Source organism: Caretta caretta, chromosome 4 (genome assembly GCF_965140235.1).
Source record: "Caretta caretta isolate rCarCar2 chromosome 4, rCarCar1.hap1, whole genome shotgun sequence".
NCBI lineage: Eukaryota > Metazoa > Chordata > Testudines > Cheloniidae > Caretta > Caretta caretta.
Window position 1 is genome coordinate 91796148 of NC_134209.1, and position 20108 is coordinate 91816255.

At 39.5% G+C, this 20108-nt stretch overlaps 1 protein-coding gene across 37 annotated transcripts in view; it reads right to left on the reverse strand.

Annotated features, from left to right (window-relative positions):
• SORBS2 (sorbin and SH3 domain containing 2) overlaps positions 1-20108 on the reverse strand; it is a 405939-nt gene that overhangs the window by 259927 nt on the left and 125904 nt on the right. For 10 of the 37 annotated variants that reach the window (XM_048847988.2, XM_048847991.2, XM_075127862.1 and 7 more), the window contains exon 1: positions 18381-18931. The exons of 1 other annotated variant lie outside the window; for it this stretch is intronic. The gene's annotated coding sequence lies outside the window, so the exon portion shown is untranslated. Of the gene's footprint in view, positions 1-18380; positions 18935-20108 lie in introns of those variants that run through there. 26 more of the 37 variants (XM_048848004.2, XM_075127871.1, XM_048848003.2 and 23 more) reach the window with 8 other exon arrangements.

The window sequence follows — 20108 nt, forward strand, 5'->3', positions numbered from 1 at the left end:
GAGGGAGGGGCGACTGACGACACAGCTTACAGGGTTGGCTTCAGGGAGCTAAAATCAACGAAGGGGGTGTCTTTACATCAAGGAGTATTTCAGGCAGGACTTCACGGAGGGTTCCAATAAGAAATGGTGCACCTAAGTTATTGTTCTTATTAGAACGAGGAGGTTAGCCTGGCCTCTGATTGATACATGGCTAGATATACCTCGCTGCACCTTCTCTGTGAGTGACTGCAGTATGACCTAGAAGAATGAGTCCCCTAGACGGGGGAGGGGGGGAAGCAAATGAATACAGAACAAATCTGGTCTATTTCTTGTTTTGATCCACTCCATCTATCTTTTACATCTTTGGCTGGCAGCAGACGGTGAAGAAGGACTGCATGCCATCCACATCTCATGGCTGCTCGGCAGAAGATGGTACAGTACGACTGCTAGCCATCCTCATCTCTTGCCTGCCTGGCAGAAGATGGTACAGTACGACTGCTAGCCATCCTCATCTCTTGCCTGCCTGGCAGAAGATGGTACAGTACGACTGCTAGCAATCCATATCGCCTGCCTGCTCACCATAAGACGGTTCAATAGGACTGACTGCAGGACTAAAGAGAATGACCTGGTCAAGTCACTCCAAATTTAGTCCCTGCACCCATGTCTGTCCAGGCGCTCCCAGCCGACGTGGCCAGGAGCACCTCGGACATGATGATGACGGCTACCAGTCGTACTGTACCGTCTGCTGCCACAAGGCAAGGGGTTGCTGCTACTGTGTAGCAGTGCAGTACCACGTCTGCCAGCACCCAGGAGACATAGGGTGACGGTTACCTGAGCGGGCTCCATGCTTGCCGTGGTATGGCGTCTGCACAGGTAACTCAGGAAAAAAGGCGCGACACGATTGTCTGCCCTTGCTTTCACGGAGGGAGGGAGGGAACGGGGGCCTGACGATATGTACCCAGAACCACCCGCGACAATGTTTTAGCCCCATCAGGCATTGGGATCTCAACCCACAATTCCAGTGGGCAACGGAGACTGCGGGAACTGTGGGATAGCTATCCACAGTGCAATGCTCCGGAAGTCGACTCTAGCCTCGGTACTGTGGAAGCACTCCGCCGAGTTAATGCACTTAATGCACTTAGAGCATTTTCTGTGGGGACACACACACTCGAATATATAAAACCGATTTCTAAAAAAACGACTTCTATATATTCGACCTTATTCTGTAGTGTAGACATACCCTTAGGAAACTCTCCCAATTACAATAAACATTGTTGTTCTAACCACAGGAACAAATAGAAAACAAGGCACTATACTGTTGACAGAATTATTACACTAAAAACACTGTAGATACTACATAACATAGTATCTAGTCCAGACAGGTGGTCGTCTGGGTCTGACAGGCCATCTCTCAAGCCCCGGTTCCAGTGCAATGTCTTGTTGTGTTGATACTATGGTGAAGTCATCCAATGCAGACTGGATCTTGGCATAATCTCCTCTTGGTGCATAAGCAAGTGCAAGATAAGAAGCATTCCATACCCACTCATCAGAAAGTCGATAGGTATAAGGTCCCTTCTTCTCTATGATTTTAAGAGGAGCTGTGAATTTATGGTCCCCTTTGCGTAAAATTCCAGGTTTTCGTATTCTAACAAAGGAATCACACAAACTTTGGTTCCTTAGCACCCCGCCGCTTGTCTATGAAAGCCTTATACTTTGCTTGGTTCTGTTCAACTGTTTTTCTCACATCATCCTCGGTTGGGGCCTCAGGTCGTGCCTTTAACAATCCAGCAATGTTCAGTTTAGTATTCATCTGTCTCCCATGCAGTAACTCTGCGGGTGATCTTTGCATTGTGGCATGTCGTGTATCTCGGTATGCTTGCAAGAAATCAGTAGTGAAGGTTATCCACAATCGCCCTTCCAGTTTAGCCGTTTGCAAACTCTCTTTTAAACTTCTGTTAAACCATTTGATTTCTCCATTGGCTTGACGGTGGTATAGAGATGACCTTCTGTGTAAAATGTTCCTCTGTGCTAGAAAAATTTCAAACTCCAGGGAAGTAAATTGACTACCACTATCTGAAACCAGTTCTTTCGGGTTACCTTCCCTGCTAAAAACTGAAGAGAGGAACTTAATTACTGTAGCAGAAGAGATTTGCGATGTAAACACTACCTCAGGCCATTTACTGAAATAGTCTATTAAGGTGATGGCATAACAGCAGTCAACTGAAGCAGAATCAAAGGGTCCTACAATGTCAATCTGCCACTTTTTCCCATGCAGATTCAGGAAGAGGAACAGGCTGTAATGGAGGGGTACATGCCACTGCTGTCTTATCATACATTTGGCAAGTGACAGAGGGTTTTATGAGTGCTTCAGTTTGAGAGTCCATCCCTGGCCACCAATACAGATCCCTTAGTCGTTTGGTTCTGACAATTCCTTGATGAGTATCATGTGCCAGGTGTATGAGTTTTGACTGTAATTCTTCCGGCACAAGTAGCCAGTGTGTAACTCGTAGCACGCAGCCATCGAGCAAAGAAAGTTCATTCCGAACTCTAAAATAAGACAGCAAAACTGGGTCAAGGATTTTAGGGTTACTGGGCCATCTCTTTGTCAGAAATTCCTGTAGTTTTTGTTGAATTGGGCACGCTGAACAAGCAGCTTGAAATTGTTCTCTTGTAACTGCAGTGAGAGCGCTTGTAATAAGCGCAACTACTACATCCTCATCCTCTGGTGGACCATCTGGTGAAGGTAAAGGCAGGTGAGAAAGGCAATCAGCTACCACATTTTGGTTTCCAGGCTTATATTCCAGTTCATAATTGAAAGAGAGTAGTCTTGCAGACCATCTAGCAAAACGATATCCTGCTCTTCCCAGTCCTTTCGTGGTGAGCAATGTCATCAAAGGGCTGTGGTCTGTGCGCAACTTGACTCTGCGGCCTCACAGGTAAGTTCTCCATTTTTCAGTAGCCCAGACACAAGCAAATGCTTCTTTGTCGACTAGAATATTCTCTCTCAGAATTACTTAGTGTCCTTGAAGCAAATGCAACAGTCTTCTCTGTGTTGTCCTCATGAAGTTGTGTGAGGACAGCCCCAAGTCCATAATCAGAAGCATCAGTAGTTACAATTGTGGGCAATGCAGGACTGAATAGTGCAAGTACTGGACTATGTACAATCAAGTCTTTCACCGTTTCAAAACTAGCTTGTGCATCCGTTGTCCACACTAAGGTTGAACTTCCCCGTAGTAATTCTTGTAACAGTTCAATGACAGAAGCATAATTGGGAATGAATTTTGCATACCAGGAGGTAAGACCCAAGAAGGAACGTAAGGTTTGCAAATCTGTTGGAGGAGGAGCATTTGAAATTGCCAGGATATGAGCCGGATCAGGTTTTAGTCCAGCTTGTGAAATTGTATGCCCCAGAAAGGAGAGTTCAGTTTGTCTAAATTTGCATTTGGACCTATCGAGCTTGAAGCCTGCTTTGCTCATGCAGTTTAGTACAGACTGCAGGTTATTGTCCTGCTCCTCCTAAGTTTTTCCAAACACGATAATATCATCCAAATAGCACTGAACTCCATGTTGAGTCTTCAAAACCAATGACATTTTTTGGAAGGCACTTGGAGCTGATGCAAGAACGTATGGAACACGTTTAAAACAGAATAATCCCTTGTGTAATAAATGCTCTATCTTCATGCAACATAACCTGGTGGTATGAGCTCTGCAAATCAAGAGCAGAAAACATCTTTGCTCCAGGGAGTTCTGCAAATACTTCTTCTATGTGAGGAAGAGGATGGCTGTCAATCACAATAGCTTTATTTGGCTCTCTTAAGTCCACACAAAGGCGAATGCCTCCACCCTTCTTCTGTGTCACTACTGTAGGTGAAACCCATTCCAAGGAGTTAATCTCTTCAATAATGTCCTCTTGAATAAGTTTTCTAAGTTCCTCTGAAACAGCTTCCCTGACTGAAAATGGTAAGCGCCGTAATTTCTGTCGCACAGGCATCACATTATTCCACATTTTAACTTTATGCAGAAACCCATAAGCACAGCCAAGTTTCTCCTCAACTGGGTGTTGGGTCCCAGCTGAAACTGGTGTGTGTACCGCAACAGTGCTTTGCTGAGGAAGATCAATTCGTCCATTAACTACCCTGAGATTTAAAGCAGCCAATAAATCTCTGCCAAGGATAGGAGTGCCTTTGTGGACAATGTAGAACTCTGCAGTTACACAGCAATCACCAAAAGTAACTATTGCTGGCAGGCAGCCATGTACTGGAATATGGTTTTTCAAATAGCACACCAAGTGAAGTTTGGGTTCAGTAAGAGGCACATCTTTAAAGTAATGCAAATAGATGGAATCAGGTAGTATAGATACTGCTGAGCCAGTGTCCAACATTAGCTGAATAGAGTATGGTTTGCCTGAGGGTATGGCGGAAATTTATTTGTTCTGGAATATGTGCAGTAGTGATTTTGTCCACGCTCAGCACAGTAACATCTGGTATTGTAACTGCATGCACCTGTTGATTGAACTGGCTACGGTGATGTACTTTAGCAAAATGCCCAATCTTTTTGCAATGATTGCACTGAGCTACTTTTGCCAGACATCCTGTGTAGCTTGCAAGGTGTTGTGCGGATCCATAGCGAAAGCATGCTTTTACTGTATTTTGAATTTGCTGATTTGGTGGTTTTTCATTAGTTTTCCTCTTGTAATTGTTTGCCTGCAGCAATAGTGAACTTTTCTGCAAAGGAGTCACAGCCTGGACTGTGCCTCCTGTAACCATGCTCATTATTTTGCCTTCAGCTGTAGCTGACTCAATCCGGGTAGCAATAGTTATTGCTTTTTCTAGTGTAAGTTGTGGTTCTAGAAGTAAACGTTCTCTTACACGAAGCATATTTGTTTTCTCAATGGGCTGGTCTCTAATCATCTCATCTGCCATACTCCCAAAGTCACAAGTTACAATCAGACTCCTCAGGGAAGCAATATACTGCATTATAGTCTCCCCTGGTTTCTGCTCATGCTGGCGAAATCTGTAGCGATTAGCTACTACGTTCACTTTTGGTACAAAAAAGTTCTTTAATGCAGTGAGTGCAGTCTCATATTTATCGTCTGCAAGGGGAAAAGTGTAAACTATACGCTGCCCTTCTGCTCCAAGGCAGTGGATTAGCAGAGCATGCTTTCTTATTTCAGAAATCTCTGTAGCACTGATTTCAAGCAGATAAGTCTCAAACATATGGATCTAGGCAGTAAAAGCAATTGGAGACTCACCTGGACTTTGTAGAAAGGGTGCAGGTGATTTCAGTGGCAGAAGATCCCATCCTCGTCACCAAAATGTTGGAGTAGACAGGCAAGGTACTAACAAACTTCAACAGGACTTTATTTTTTAATGTGGAAACCTCTTTTCCAAGCTGCTGCTGCTGCACCCTCATTTACCTCTCCCTCAGCCTCTTCAACTCCTCCCCCCTCCTTCCTGTTTCCTGTCCTTTCAGACTCCCAACAGCCAGTGCTACCAGTTCTAATAATTACAAGCAAAATCTAAACACCACATGTACACCTAACACTCTTGTTCAAGCCTTCATCACCTCCTACTTTGACTAAAGTAATAATATCTTCTCTGGCCTGCCTACATCAACACTGACCCTTGCAATCCATATAAAAGGCAGCTGCTGAGATATTTCTGTTTGTGCTTTGACCCTCTCACTCCCCCATCCCTCAATTTTTGAATCCTATCACTGGATTCTTGTTTTCCATCACATTGATTCAAGTTTCTTTTTCTTGCCTCCATGTTTATTTTCTCCTATGTACTCCCACTCCATCCAGGATGCCAATTTAGAACACCTATTTGTCCACTTCTTCCACAATCATCTCCATCCTTTCTTTCTCACTGCCCTTCATGCATGAAGTGACCTCCTTGAACTAATCTACATGGCTATTATCTTCTCCTTAACATTCACTTCTGCTCCCTATAAGAAATCAGTAGGGCTGTCAATTAATCGCAGTTAACTCACGCAATTAACTCAAAAAAAGAATCACAATTTAAAAAATGTATCATGATTAATTGCAGTAGTAATCACATTGTAAACAATAGAATGTCAATTGAAATTTATTAATTATGGATTTTTTCTACATTTTCAAATATATAGATTTCAATTACAACACAGAATACAAAGTGTACAGTGCTCACTATATATTATTTTTATTATAAATATTTGCACTGTAAAATGATAAACAAAAGAAATAGTATTTTTCAGTTCACCTCATACAAGTACTGTAGTGCAATCTCTTTACCGTGAAAGTACAACTTACAAACATTGTCTTTTTTTATTACATAACTGCACATAAAAACAAAACAGTGTAAAACTTTAGAGCCCACAAGTCCATTTAGTCCTACTTCTTGTTTAGCTAATTGCTAAGACAAACACATTTGTTTACATTTATGGGAGATAATGCTGCCCACTTCTTATTTACAATGCACAAGAAAGTGAGAACACCTCCATTCCAGAGGACATGCTTCCATACCATTGACGCTCGTAGAAAAAAAAAAAGTGTTAATTAAATTTCTGAATTAACTCCTTGGGGGAGAATTGTATGTCTCCTGCTCTGTTTTACCCGTATTCTGCCATATATTTCATATTATAGCAGTCTTGGATGATGACCCAGCACACGTTGTTCATTTTAAGAACACTTTCACTGCAGATTTGACAAAACGCAAAGAAGGTACCAATATGAGATTTCTAAAGATAGCTACAACACTCAACCCAAGGTTTAAGAATCTGAAGTGCCTTCCAAAATCTGAGAGGGACGAGGTGAGGACATGCTTCCAGAAGTCTTAAAAGAGCAACACTCCGATGTGCAAACTGCAGAACCCGAACCACCAAAAAAGAAAATCAACCTTCTGCTGCTGGCATCTGACTCACACGATGAAAATGAACATACATCAGTCCTCACTGCTTTGGATTGTTATCGAGCAGACTCATCGTCAGCATGGACAGATGTCCTCTAGAATGGTGACTGAAGCATGAAGGGACATACGAATCTCCCCAACTAGGAGCTATCACAATACAAATAATAAATAATTAAAAGCAAGACATCTCATTATTAACTGGAGTACAAACTCATAGCACTCAAATCTGTACAGTGGTGTGTTTTGAGATGACTGATGATTAATTTACATATTGACAAATGAAATGTATTTAAAATTATTGAAATATTAAGTACTAGAAACAGTAGCCAATGAGTTACACCAGGGATTAGTTTGGGTGAGTGTCTTTATAACCAGTTTAGTCCTACAGTCATGAGAATTCTACTGTATTTTATAGCTGTTAAGTTGGTAGCATTTTCCTAACATTTCACTACACTAACAGCGTCTCTCACTGGTAGGTGTTCACTAGAACAGGTGCAGATCTCCAAAAGAAATTTTTCTTTGGGCTAATAGTTTTGAGAGTACAATATGTGTCCTGAATCTGGCCTTTGTTAAAATGCAAGGCCATAAGTCAGCTAGAAAATTCATCTGTGAATCAAATGACATTGTTAAAACAGAGAATGTGTGACTCTGCAGCTATGCAAATGGTGAATTACAAACCTTTCTTTTGGGCTTGTTTAAAGGCTGGATGGTCATCTGTAGTGCTGATCAGGTTACAAGATATCTGTGTCTGTAAAGTGACCCCTAAAGAAAATATGTCTGTTAAGAAATTCAATTTGCCTGGTTATCTGAATGCATATCACAGCAAAGTCTTAGCTTTAGATCTTATTTTACTGTCAAACTTGTCAACATCTCACTCCATGATTATGTAGTGGCACTGATGGGGCTGATGGAGGCACAAAAGGAGCACTCAAGGAAGACAAGGCCATTACGGAGAAGTTAAATGCATTTTTTGCATTGACCTTTGCAGCAGATGATGTGAGGGAAATTCCCACTCCTGAGCCATTCTTTTTAGGTGACAGATCTGAGGATTAACAGTCATTAATGTCCCAGATTGAGGTGTTGATAGAGGAAGTTTTGCAACAAATTGATAAAAGTAAAGAATAAGATGTCACCAGGATCAGATGATATTCACTCAAGTATTCTGAAGGAACTCAAATATGAAATAGCAGAATTACTAATTGTGGTATGCTTAAATCAGCCTCTGTAGCAGATGACTGGTGGATAGCTAATGTAATGCCAATTTTTAAAAAAGGCTCCAGAGATGATCCTGGCAATTACAGCCAGGAAGCCTAACTTCAGTACTGTGCAAATTGCTTGAAACTATAGTAAAGAACAGAATCATCAGACATATAGATGAACACAATTTGTTGGGGAAGAATTAACGTGGCTTTTTTAAAGGGAAATTATATCTTGCCAATCTATTAGAATTATTTGAGGGGGGCAACAAACTTGTGGACAAGAGTGATCCAATGGATATAATGTACTTGGACTTTCAGAAAGCCTTTGATAAGGTCCTTTACCAAAGGCTCTTAAGCAAAGGAAGCAGGCATGGGATAAGAGAGAAGTTGCTCTCATGGATCAGTAACTGGTTAAAAGATAGGAAACAATGGGTAGGAATACATAGTCAATTTTCAGAATGGAGAGAGGTGAATATGTAGGAGCAGGATTTAATATTTCTACTATAAGAATTAATATATGATTTGATCATCCTGACAGCCACCCTTTTTGAACAGCAGAAATGAATGACTTTCTGGGACATTGGTAGAAACACATCTGACAGATTGCCAGTGTCTGTACTGATGTTAAGGCAGGGACAGACCAGAACAATCCTTATGACTGATTATGGTCACCTTTTGTTTTAGGATAAGATTTCATTACAGTATTTTCTATAAGGTCTTGCTTCTTGTATGCACTGCAACCTAAGTTGGGTAAGATTCTTTTGTAATCCCTTTAGTAACCATATAATCCTTTCCAAAATGTTATCCTGTCTGAAGGTCTCTGTAAAACACTATTTGTGTGAATGAGGAATGTATGCATCAGCAAAAGATAGATAACGTGTGAAGCTCATTGTTACAGTCAGATGGTCAAGGAAGAAGGAGTGAAGAGACTTAACACCAGAGAACCATCAGCGCATCCATGATTGAGGAAGGGCAGATTGACGACACTGAGGTGGAGGCTGGCACCCATAAAGACAAGACAATTGATTAAATCAAAACCAGGACAAGATGACCCTCTCGGAGGTGTTTTGGAATGTTAACATCAAAAGATAACCCCAGTTAAGGAGTAACTGGTCACAAATTGATACAGCAAAATCCATAGACTCCAACAGAGAAAAAAGACTATAAGAACAGGGTGCTTGGCCATGGGACTTTGGGTTTGTTTTGCCACAACTCCAGGAACATCAGATCGCGACTGACAGAGCCCGGCTCCCCCCTGCGACCAATATGGCTGGCCACTAGATTGATCCATTCTCTGGACTGGTAACTATAAACATCGACTGGCAGGACTGTGTGTGTGTGTGTGTGTGTGTGTGTGTGTGTGTGTGTGTGTGTGTGTGTGTGTGTGTGTGTGTGTGTGTGTGTGTGTGTGTGTGTGTGTGTGTGTGTGTGTGTGTGTGTGTGTGTGTGTGTGTGTGACTGAAAAGCATATGCTAACTGCTGTATTCTCAATAAATGCGGCGTATTGCCTTTTTCCCTGAAAAAGACCTGTGTGCTTCTTATAAGCATAACAAAGAGTGGGGTCCCCCGAGGATCTGCACTGGGACCAATGCTGTTCAACATATACAAAAAATGATCTGGAAAAGAGGTAAACGGTGAGGTGTCAAAGTTTGCAGAAGATACAAAATTATTCAACATAGTTAAGTCCAAAGCAGACTGAAGAGTTACAAAGGGATCTCACAAATCTGGGTGACTGGGCAACAAAGTGGTAGATGAAATTCAGTGTTGACAAATGCAAAGTAATGCACATCATAAAATATAATCCCAACTAGTAATATAAAATAATGGGCTCAAAAATTAGCTGTTACCACTCAGAAAAGAGATCTTGGAGTCATTGTGGCTAGTTCTCTGAAAACATCTGTTCAATGTGCAGTGGCAATCAAAAAAGCTAACAATGTTAGGAAACATTAGGAAAGGGAAAGATAATAAAAACAGGAAATATAATATGCCACTACATAAATCCATTGTACACCCATACCTTGAATACTGTGTGCAGTCTGGTCATCCCATCTCAAAAGAGAGAGATTAGAATTGGAAAAGGTACAGAGAAGGGCAATAAAACTGATTAGGGATACGGAACAACTTCCATAAGAGTAAAAAGAAAAGGAGTACTTGTGGCACCTTAGAGACTAACCAATTTATTTGAGCATGAGCTTTCGTGAGCTAAAGCTCATGCTCAAATAAATTGGTTAGTCTCTAAGGTGCCACAAGTACTCCTTTTCTTTTTGCGAATACAGACTAACACGGCTGTTACTCTGAAACCTTCCATAAGAGTAGTGATTAAAAAGACTGGGATTTTTCAGCTTGGAAAAGTGATGACTAAGGGGGGATATGATAAGTGTATAAAATCATGAATGATGTAGAGAAAGTGAATAAGGAAACGTTATTTACCCCTTCACATAACTAAAGAACCAGGGGTCACCCGATGAAATTAATAGGAAATAGGTTTAGAACAAACAAAAGGCAGTACTTCACACAATGCACAATCAATTTGTGGAACTCATTGCCATGGGATGTTGTGAAGACCGAAAGTATACAGACACTCCCTGGGTTACGCAAGACCCGACTTATGCAAATCTGCACTTATGGAAAAATAGGGGGGTTTTGCGGTGTTTTGTGGGGGGGGTAACGGTCAGGTATACGTTTCCGACTTATGCAAAATTTGAGTTTCGCAAGGCATTCTGGAATGGAACTATTGCGTAAGTCAGGGAGTGTCTGTAACTGAGCTCAAAAAAGAATTAGATAAATTCATGGAAGATAGGTCCATCAACAGTTATTAGTCAAGATGGTCAGGGATGCAACCCCATGCTCTGGGTGTCCCTAAGCCTCTGACTGCCAAATGCTGGGACTGGACAATGGGGGATGGGGATCACTTGATAATTGCCCTGTTCTGATCATTCCCTCTAAAGCATCTGACATTTGCCACTGTTGGAAGACAGGATCCTGAGCTAGATGGACCACTGGTCTGACAAATTATGGCCATTCTTATGTTTACCCTCTCTCTATTTATATTATGCTGTTCACTGTGGAGAGGAGTCCTTTTGGTGATCTAATTTCAGAAAGCTCTTAAAACTATTTAAAAAATATATATAAGCTACTTTGGTGGTTTCATGGTATTTTGACAACAAGAAGAGGAAGATAGGAATTGCTGTACCTAATTGGATCCAGGGTCCAGTGTACTTTCTCTGACAATGGACAGTACCAGATGCTTCAGATGAGAGAGCAAGAAACAATGTAGTGGATAATTCGGGAATAACCTGGCTATAAAGCAATTTCTTTCAAATTCTCATCAGTTAACAATTGATTTATGACCTGAAGCATAAGGGTTTTATATCCCTTATTAATTTTATCATAGTTAAGAAACCATAGATCTCACAATCTATATAGATGTCTAAGGCTGGAGTTTTCAAAGGTGATTAAGGGGAGTTTGAATTTCAATAGAAGTTAGACACCTAATGCCCTTCCCCCATCTTAGAAATCCTAATTCCACTGATCTCTTGATTTCCATAATATACTGTGGCAATGAGTTCCATAGGTCAAGGGAAAAAATCTTCTCAATTTAAAATTTGTTGCCTTTCAGTTTGATTAAATGTCCCCTTGTTCTCATGTCATAAGAAATGGTAAATATGAGAGTCCCATTTAACTTCATCCTTCCTGCAGTTGAGTTCCGCTGTGCTAGGTTCTGGTACGATTTCTCCCTTGAGTATGTTAAACTTAATCATATTGGGGGCAGTATTACTCAAAAGCTCAACTATAATTATTTCTTGAACCAATTCTTTAACATTACTTAGGACTCAGTCAAGACTAGCCTCTGCTGTTGTGCATTCTAAAACTAGCTGTTCCAAGAAGCAATTTTATGGTGTCAAGAAATTGCTTTTCTAAACCTTCTAAACTTTTCTAAGATTCAATTGGTTTATACATGGTTAGTTGTAATCAGCCATTAGTACTGTTTTATTAGTCTTAGTTCCTTTTTTATAGCCCTTAATTCAATGGACTCAATATTCTTTTTCTGGAGGCCAGTAGAAAAATCTTGACACTATATTTGTACTTGTAGTTCTTGGAATTGGTATTTCTACAGATTCTGCTATCCAGTCCACTCCATTCATGTATTAACCATGGATTCTATAGAACGTTTTAAATCTAGTCCTACTACTCCAGCATTACACCCTAATCCATCCTTCCTGTATACTTTATACTCAAGGTAAGCAGTATTCCATTGCTTTATGTCTTTTTACCATGTTTCAGAAATACCTTTGTCAAGGTCTTCTTCCACAGCTATTCATTTTAGTAAAATCAATGGAAGTCAGGCATCTACTTCATTCAGGTGCTTTTGAAAATACCATCAGGTGCCTAAATACCTTTGAATATCTGGCACCGGGTGCATATACATAGACCACTTGACCACAAGACAAACAGCTGTACATTCTGTACTCTCCTCACCCACTGTTGACATGGATGTAGAAATAAAGGGCTGTGCTACTTAAGAAGGTTGCTGTCTGCTATCTACAGCATGGGTTACATCAAGATGATGTAACATCCTACACACTGTCTTATCTATGCCTACTAAGCCTATGTTCCATGGAACTTTTCACGTATTTCTACTTGTCCAAACTTCTTTCCATGAAAGTGGAATAAATGGCACAGTGCTCTCCCCACGGTTCCTGCCTGGGCTACAGCAGCTTTATGTTCAGTCTGAGGTTAAGTAAAAGCCCTCACCCTCACCCATGGTGAAGACTGCCCAGGAGACACACCAAATAAGGACATTTCACAGCTAGCTTGTCCTTGCCCCTACTTGATCTACTCTGTCCTCTGTATGAGCTGCATTATACAATTTTGAGCCGCCTAATGAGTTACAGCTGGCTTGCATCCTGAATTTCCACTGCTGGCGTCCCATCACATAGATTCTGCTGGCAGACCCTGGGCAGAGAATTGGACCTGGTATATATTCAGTGTTTCATCCAAAATTTTGAAACAACGATTGGAAGTGTCCTTGGATTTCCCATCTACTTTGACCTTCAGCCCCAGCTGCTGATTTTCTGTTTGCAGGATTGTAGGCTCAATACATTAATGGATCTTTAGACGTGGAGTCACTTTACGGTTTTATATGCCTACAGGGGTTTGGTTCCCTTTATTTTCTGGTATGAACACTGCAGTTATTGATTCTGCTCAGCAGTTACAGCACTTTTTCTTCCCCATAGTTTTCCCCAGGCATATCTGCCTTTTCATGGGGGTACTGCTAAAGTGAAAGGGTATGTTAGAAAATACCACTTGCAGCCTAAATAACCTAACCATTGACTGCAGATAAACTATTTCATGTTTTATGGGGCTGATTGATATGGGACTGATTGATATCCTAATTGCTTTAAAACACCTAACAGTAAAACAAAATTGCTTGTACACCTTCAAGAATAATATTCAAGACATAACAAACATGGTGCCTTATTAAAAATAAAGTTTTCATTATTCCAAGTTAATTCACTGATTTTTAAAACAATCATTGTCATCTAATGAAACGATAAACTGACCTAATCAAATTTGTTAGCTAAAATATGACTGAAGATTTTTTTCATTTTTTTTCAAAGTCTTTGAGCTCTGAGGGCCTCAATATCAGAGTTTTAAAAAATGGTTAGTGCTACAATATTTTGTTTTTAAAGAGAGAATTTTTTTATCCTAAGAGACAGCCTAGAGACCCCATTGGAGACATCAAAACTCAGCTTATAGTCATAGCCAAAACTGAGCTCTTCAAGGGAAGCTTCTTGTTGAGTAAGGATGGCGGGGTTTTTAAGGGTGCATGAATCAGAACACTATCCAGACTAAGCTCAGAAAAGCATGACAAAATAAACTGATTTAGAGTGAGGAGCTGGAAATAACAGAAGAAAAGTCTCTCGCTTTGTTTTTGAATTTCCTGTTTCACAGCAACATTGGCTATGTGTTCTTTGTCATGGCACAACATGTTTGAACAGAAAAATACTATATTTCACAGTCCACTGAAAGCAGAGTTTTACTGTTGTTCAAGAACCATGTCATTTAAAAATGTTGTTTCCATTCAAAACATTCTTTGCTAGCCCACCTCAGGACTCTTTTTAAGTGGTTACTTCTCTTTACTCTCACCTTATAGTCCTCTCCCATTCTCATACTTCATGGAATTTTATATCACATAATTCCTTAGAAACTAAGCTAAGTGCTTTTTAGCGTTTTGCTTTACTTTACCTGCAGATAGATTTCTACAATATATTACATTTAAAAACTATAATTTCCAGAACTGACAGAAAGAGAGCAAGACAAACATTTTTGTGACAGGTAGAACTAGCCAACATTTTTAATGCAAAAAATTTTTTTGATGAAAAATAGCAGGTTTTGGAAAATGAAAATGGGGAAATATAGATTTTTTTAAAAAAAAGACCTTTTCCCCTCTCCTTCCCCTTTCCCTTTTCCAGTGACAAAATGGAAAAAGAAAAAAAAAAGAGAGAAAAAGAGGAAGGAAGCTTTCATGTTTGGGGAGTTAGTTTTCAACAAATCAGAACTTTTGAAATTTTTCACAAAAAATGGGAGAAAATGAAAATATTTCACAAAACACTGACTTTTGACCAACTTTAGTGGTGTACTTTTATTATAGCATTTTGAATGGGAAACAATTACAAGTCTAGATGCCATCTGTAGTCAAAATGTGCACTAACGAAGATCTGTAAAAATCTACTAAGGTATGTTGCACATATATGTACTATGCTCAACATTCTTATAAAAAAATGTAGTAGCTGGCAGTGAGTGTAACCGATGTTAACACAATACCAAGATAATGGCATTGGAAAGGATATCTATATAGAGCAATGCAACAAGATGAAAATATCAGTACGCTCCTTAGACCCAAATGACCACATAAGAAGTGACTCTCAAATCATGCCCCAATCAACATTATTACACTGACAATCTTACTGGAATAGAAATAGGGGACAATGATCAAATTTGAGACACTTTGCCTATTCAAGCACCCCCTCATCACTGGTGTGTCTTATTAAATACCTGTTCTTATTGGCATATTGGACAGGAAGATACTACTAGGCTAGGGATGGTGTTGCACAGAAGTTTGCCAGATGTGCTGATTCTATTATACTGACGTTTGAGACTGATCTGTATGCATGTGCTGTTATCCATCATCATTCATATTGGCACTTTCCTTTGCCCTGTTTGCAAACATACTGTGGTTCACATATCTACACAGTCATTTCTTTATGCTGAGTGTGTACGAGATGCAGTATATGCATTCCTCACCCACTATATTATGGTATTTCTTGGCCCATGTTGCTAGTTATTATTGTTCTAGTCAAATCCAATAAGATGTGTTAAAATTGGAAAACACCAAATGATTGCCCTTATTTGATTCTGCACTTTCACTTGGCCATCCCAGTTTTCCTCCCTTACATTGTTCTTGCATCTGCCACGGCTATGGCATCCTATGTATGGACAAGCGCTTCTGATGTTTCGACTCATTTATCTGATTCTATTTTGTGTTACTACACTGTTCACAGCCACACCACTTAACTAATGGGGACACATGGGACATGCTGGCTCATTCTGCTAAGAAGAACATCTATAAATTATTGTAGTTTGATATCAGCATATTGGGAAAAGATTATGATTGATGTGATTGACACCACTGCAGATGAGATATGGTTCCTGTCGTTTGACACACAATCTACAGACATGCAAAATGATTTAAACCTTGAAGTCCTGGCTCCGCTGAAGTCAAAGGCAAATCTATTAACTTCAGTGAGGCCAGGATTTCTCCCCTAGTTCCTATGTGCACTGCTACTGTTTCCCTAAATGTAACATTCAGGTCAAATTGATATAAATCTTCATATACTTTTAAGGAGATTCCTTTTTAGAGACACATTTTGGCAACTAAACACAACAGGGGCTTTCCTGATTTGATTTTTATATTGAAGATTGAACTCTCCTCATTTTATACCCACACAACACAGAATTTTGTCCATTTGCATATAACGTTTAGTTGCAACTCTTCCCTCTCTTCAATTAAATTCCTCCTGAATAGACACTTCTTCTGCAACGCCTACAAGGCACAAGCTGACTAAGTCATCTATTTATCTATTTCATTTATGCATCGCCTGAGCAAACTGCTCATCAATGTCGATAGAGGGGGTTGAAAGTCAGCAGGAAGGGATTACACTGGGAACTGGTGTGGGGGAAAGCAAAGCTGGGACCTGGTTTGGGGGAAAGACAAGAGGAATAAATTATCATGGAAAAGAAATTTAGAGGTATTTTTTTTAAATTCAACAAATATGTAATTAATCAGACACGTGCCTATCATTACCTAAGTGATCACATTTTTTTATATTCTGCCAGTGTTCATTTCTCTTTGTCTTTTTAGAGAGTCCCTGACTAGAAGAATGTACAGTGTCTGGCTTCGTGATTGGAAAGTGCTAGCACCTGCTGGCTGCTATTGTTATATTTTAAAAATGTTTACATTTTGCATGATTAATTTATCATGACCACCCAGATTTTCTTTAGACGCTTACAAAGCATTTTACAAATGTTAAGCTCCACCTACTTTCCACCCCTTATTTACACGGCTGAAGTAATCGTAATCACACACACACATCCAGTTATTTATAAATACTTATATAGCACTGTAAATGTATATGGCACTCTACAAACACAGAAAAAGACACGGTCCCTGCCCCAAAGAACATACAGTAGGATGCCTACAAGTCTAAACACAGAACAGTAATTAAGGTAAGGGAGGTGTTTCATGGACAGTTATTGGTGAAGAGATAAACACATAATTCATGGAAGATGAGGCTTTTCTGAAGGAATGATTTAGAGGAGGCAGGGGACAAGAGACTTCCATTTCAGTAGCAGTGTTTTCAAATGTAACATTTAGCATTGGCTGGACACGCTCACTTTGAAAACCTCTTGGACTTTGGCTCCCAGTTACTGCACCATTTTATACAATAGTGACTTGTTACTAATTTACCTTTGTAATTATGTACTGGAATTTGTAATGATTAATCTCATGCCCAGTCTATTGTCTAAGTATATGAGGTAGCGAGATTTAAATCTGTACAACTGTTAAATACAAGTTAATGCAAACATTACATTAACACATTTTACCAGTGTAAACATAAAGAATCAGAATTCCTGGTGAGTTGTCAGTGAACAGTTTTAATCCATTTCAGATGTTCAGTGTTATTATGAGCAGTCAGATATGATGGTATTCAGTAAGAGAGTTCTTAGATTACAGAGGCTGAAATGCTACCGGTTAACATAATTTAAATATTTTCAGATCACTGGCTGTGCCAAAGGATTATAGTTTTATTGACCAAATTCAATCCACATAACTGCTGTCTGCCTCTGAGACTGTCAATTAATCAGATTATGTTTTACTTGTCAAGCGGCAATTAATTTTGGAATTGAGTGTCTATAATTTTAGCACATAGCCATTCACAAGAACTATCATATTCAAATATTTCTGTGCCTTTTTATTTTATGTAGCACTCACAGCAGCTAGCATATCAATGAGGTTGTGCCATAAAAGAAGTTTAACCATCTTATACTATAACTGTACTTGTGCTCCATGTGGAGTGCTGGCTTCCTTTCTTTTCCTGAACTCCACATTGAGGGACACAATGGGTGTGTTGTGCTCTGTGCTAGCATGGTATGCACGATATCTTTGAAAAAGAGTTGTGAGCAGCACCTATTACCTAGACTCTTAACAGTACAAGTACCAGAAACTAATCAAACACAGCACTGGGGCATGCAGTTCATAAAAACTAGAGCAAAGCCTGCTTTCTATTATGACCTACATACTGCACAGCAGCAGTTGGACAGTTTAAATCTAGTTTCATTATTAAGGTTGAGCACAATGCATGTACTGCAATGCCAGGGAATTGAATGATTTTAAGGCTTTTCAAATAAAATAGTCACAAGTTCTATAATGTTTCATATCCCACATAATTCCTACAATACAGGTCACAGCAGGATACAAAAAATCTCTACTGTGTGTGAGTAAAATGTGTATACATGACTTCGTCAACTATTCAAAATGAATTAGTTCAAAATAGCAAATATTTGGAAGGGTACATTACAATATTTGACACGAATAATCTGTAAAATGATCAATCAATGTAATTCAAAAAAAGGTTCTAAACAAGTCACTGCCCAAGTCACCTTTTAAGGGTAAATATTTTGTAGATTGGTTTCACTTGCAGGAAGTTTCACTCAAGGTATTTACACAACTGAAAACAAAACAAATGCTTACCTCTTTCACATAAGCTGAGATGTACAGTAGCCTCCTTCTATGAATAAGTCCACAGGCAGATGCTCCTAAACCAACAATCTGTTAATAGGAAGCATGTAAACCTGGTTTTTACAGCCTACAGTATAGAGCCCATCTGAACTGCACACCTGCTTCTTCAGCAGCGCCTGCTCATATAAAACAGCAGTGCACAAGAACAATGTTGAGAGAGGGCAACACCCTTCTTTTGGGTCAGCAGCTTTCACTCTGAGCAGCTAGCGAGCTGTTGAGATAACATTGCAGAGAAACCTTGCCTTTACAAGTCAAAAATCCTACTCCACTGCTGTTAGCAGATATGCAGCATTATCACTCTGCATTCCACCCTCTCAGATCAGCTCGTGGCAGCTGCAGCCACCAGCTTGTCAAAATGGCATCTTGAGGGCATGCTCAGCTGTAATAATTATTCACTAATATGCCTGTTTCCTCTGTTTCCTGCGAGTGGATTTTTGTTTATTCTGTGGTAAAGCACAGCATAATATGTCACACTGTTTTCCATAAGCAAAATGGCTGGTCCTTTCAGCAGTGCTGCAGACAGCTCATTGGGTTCCACTGGCTTTTTGTAGCCATGGCAACAACCAACAGACAGACTTATCCAGCAAGCATGGCTGATCATGTGCAGATCTCCAGCACAGAATGTTAATTTATGGATTTTTTCTTCTGTACTGCCATTATTTTAATTTCTGAACATTTTATGGAAACATTCAGATGCTTCTTTTTTTTTCCATTTGCTTTTGGGGTTACATGGAATTTTTGGTAAGTAGGTGAAGGGCCATATGCATTAATAAAATTTCTGTAAGAAGTGAAACCTCATTGCAAATGATCCCAGCCTAATAAAAGGCAAATTGTCATATAAAATAAACTATTGATTAAAAAACAGTCCTGTATCTTTGATGTTAAATCTAAGCATGGAGGACATTTGAAGGTATGAAAAGCAATATGTGGTTATGACAAGTAATCCTTTAAAGGCCACTTTATTAAAAATAAATTTGGAATTACTGATCTACACTAATGATATGATTCATGTCTGTCACCAGAAAGTCAACGTTCACAACCATTTGCCACCAAGAACAGCCATTACAATCTTTACAAATTGTTCTTAGCATTTTTAACTAATATCAGTGTGGATTTTTCTATTCTAAATAGAAAAAAAATTAAGTGGTAACTACTGTACGCGAGGTACCACAGTAGTATCCTATACTTAAAATAGGAGATAAAACTGTACACTTCACTATGCCTCAGTTTCCCCATGTGACTAACGATACTTAAAATTGTGAAACTTCTATTTACAAATAAAATGTGATATTTAAGAGTGAGATACCATCATCTCAGATACAATTCTCTAACAACATTGGAAAACATTGGCTTTCTAGTGGTGACCACTTCATACCCAGTACCCTTCATCCCAATCTATTTATTTAAAAAAAATCTACATAACAGATTAATTATATACACTGTATTTACTACATCATTACACACTGGGGGCCCAGCAGGGAATCTGTCAGTGGAATGCAAGCAGGGAAGCAGGCCCAATATGTTTGATTTCAGACATTTCTGTCTGATTCTTCCCTTTTCAGGGTAGAAATATTCCAACTAACTTCAAATGTTTGACTTCAATGGGAATTATATAGTGAAGGTGAAGAATGGACCACAGGGGACTAGTGATCTTCTTTCCAATACTCTGCAGCTTGTCCT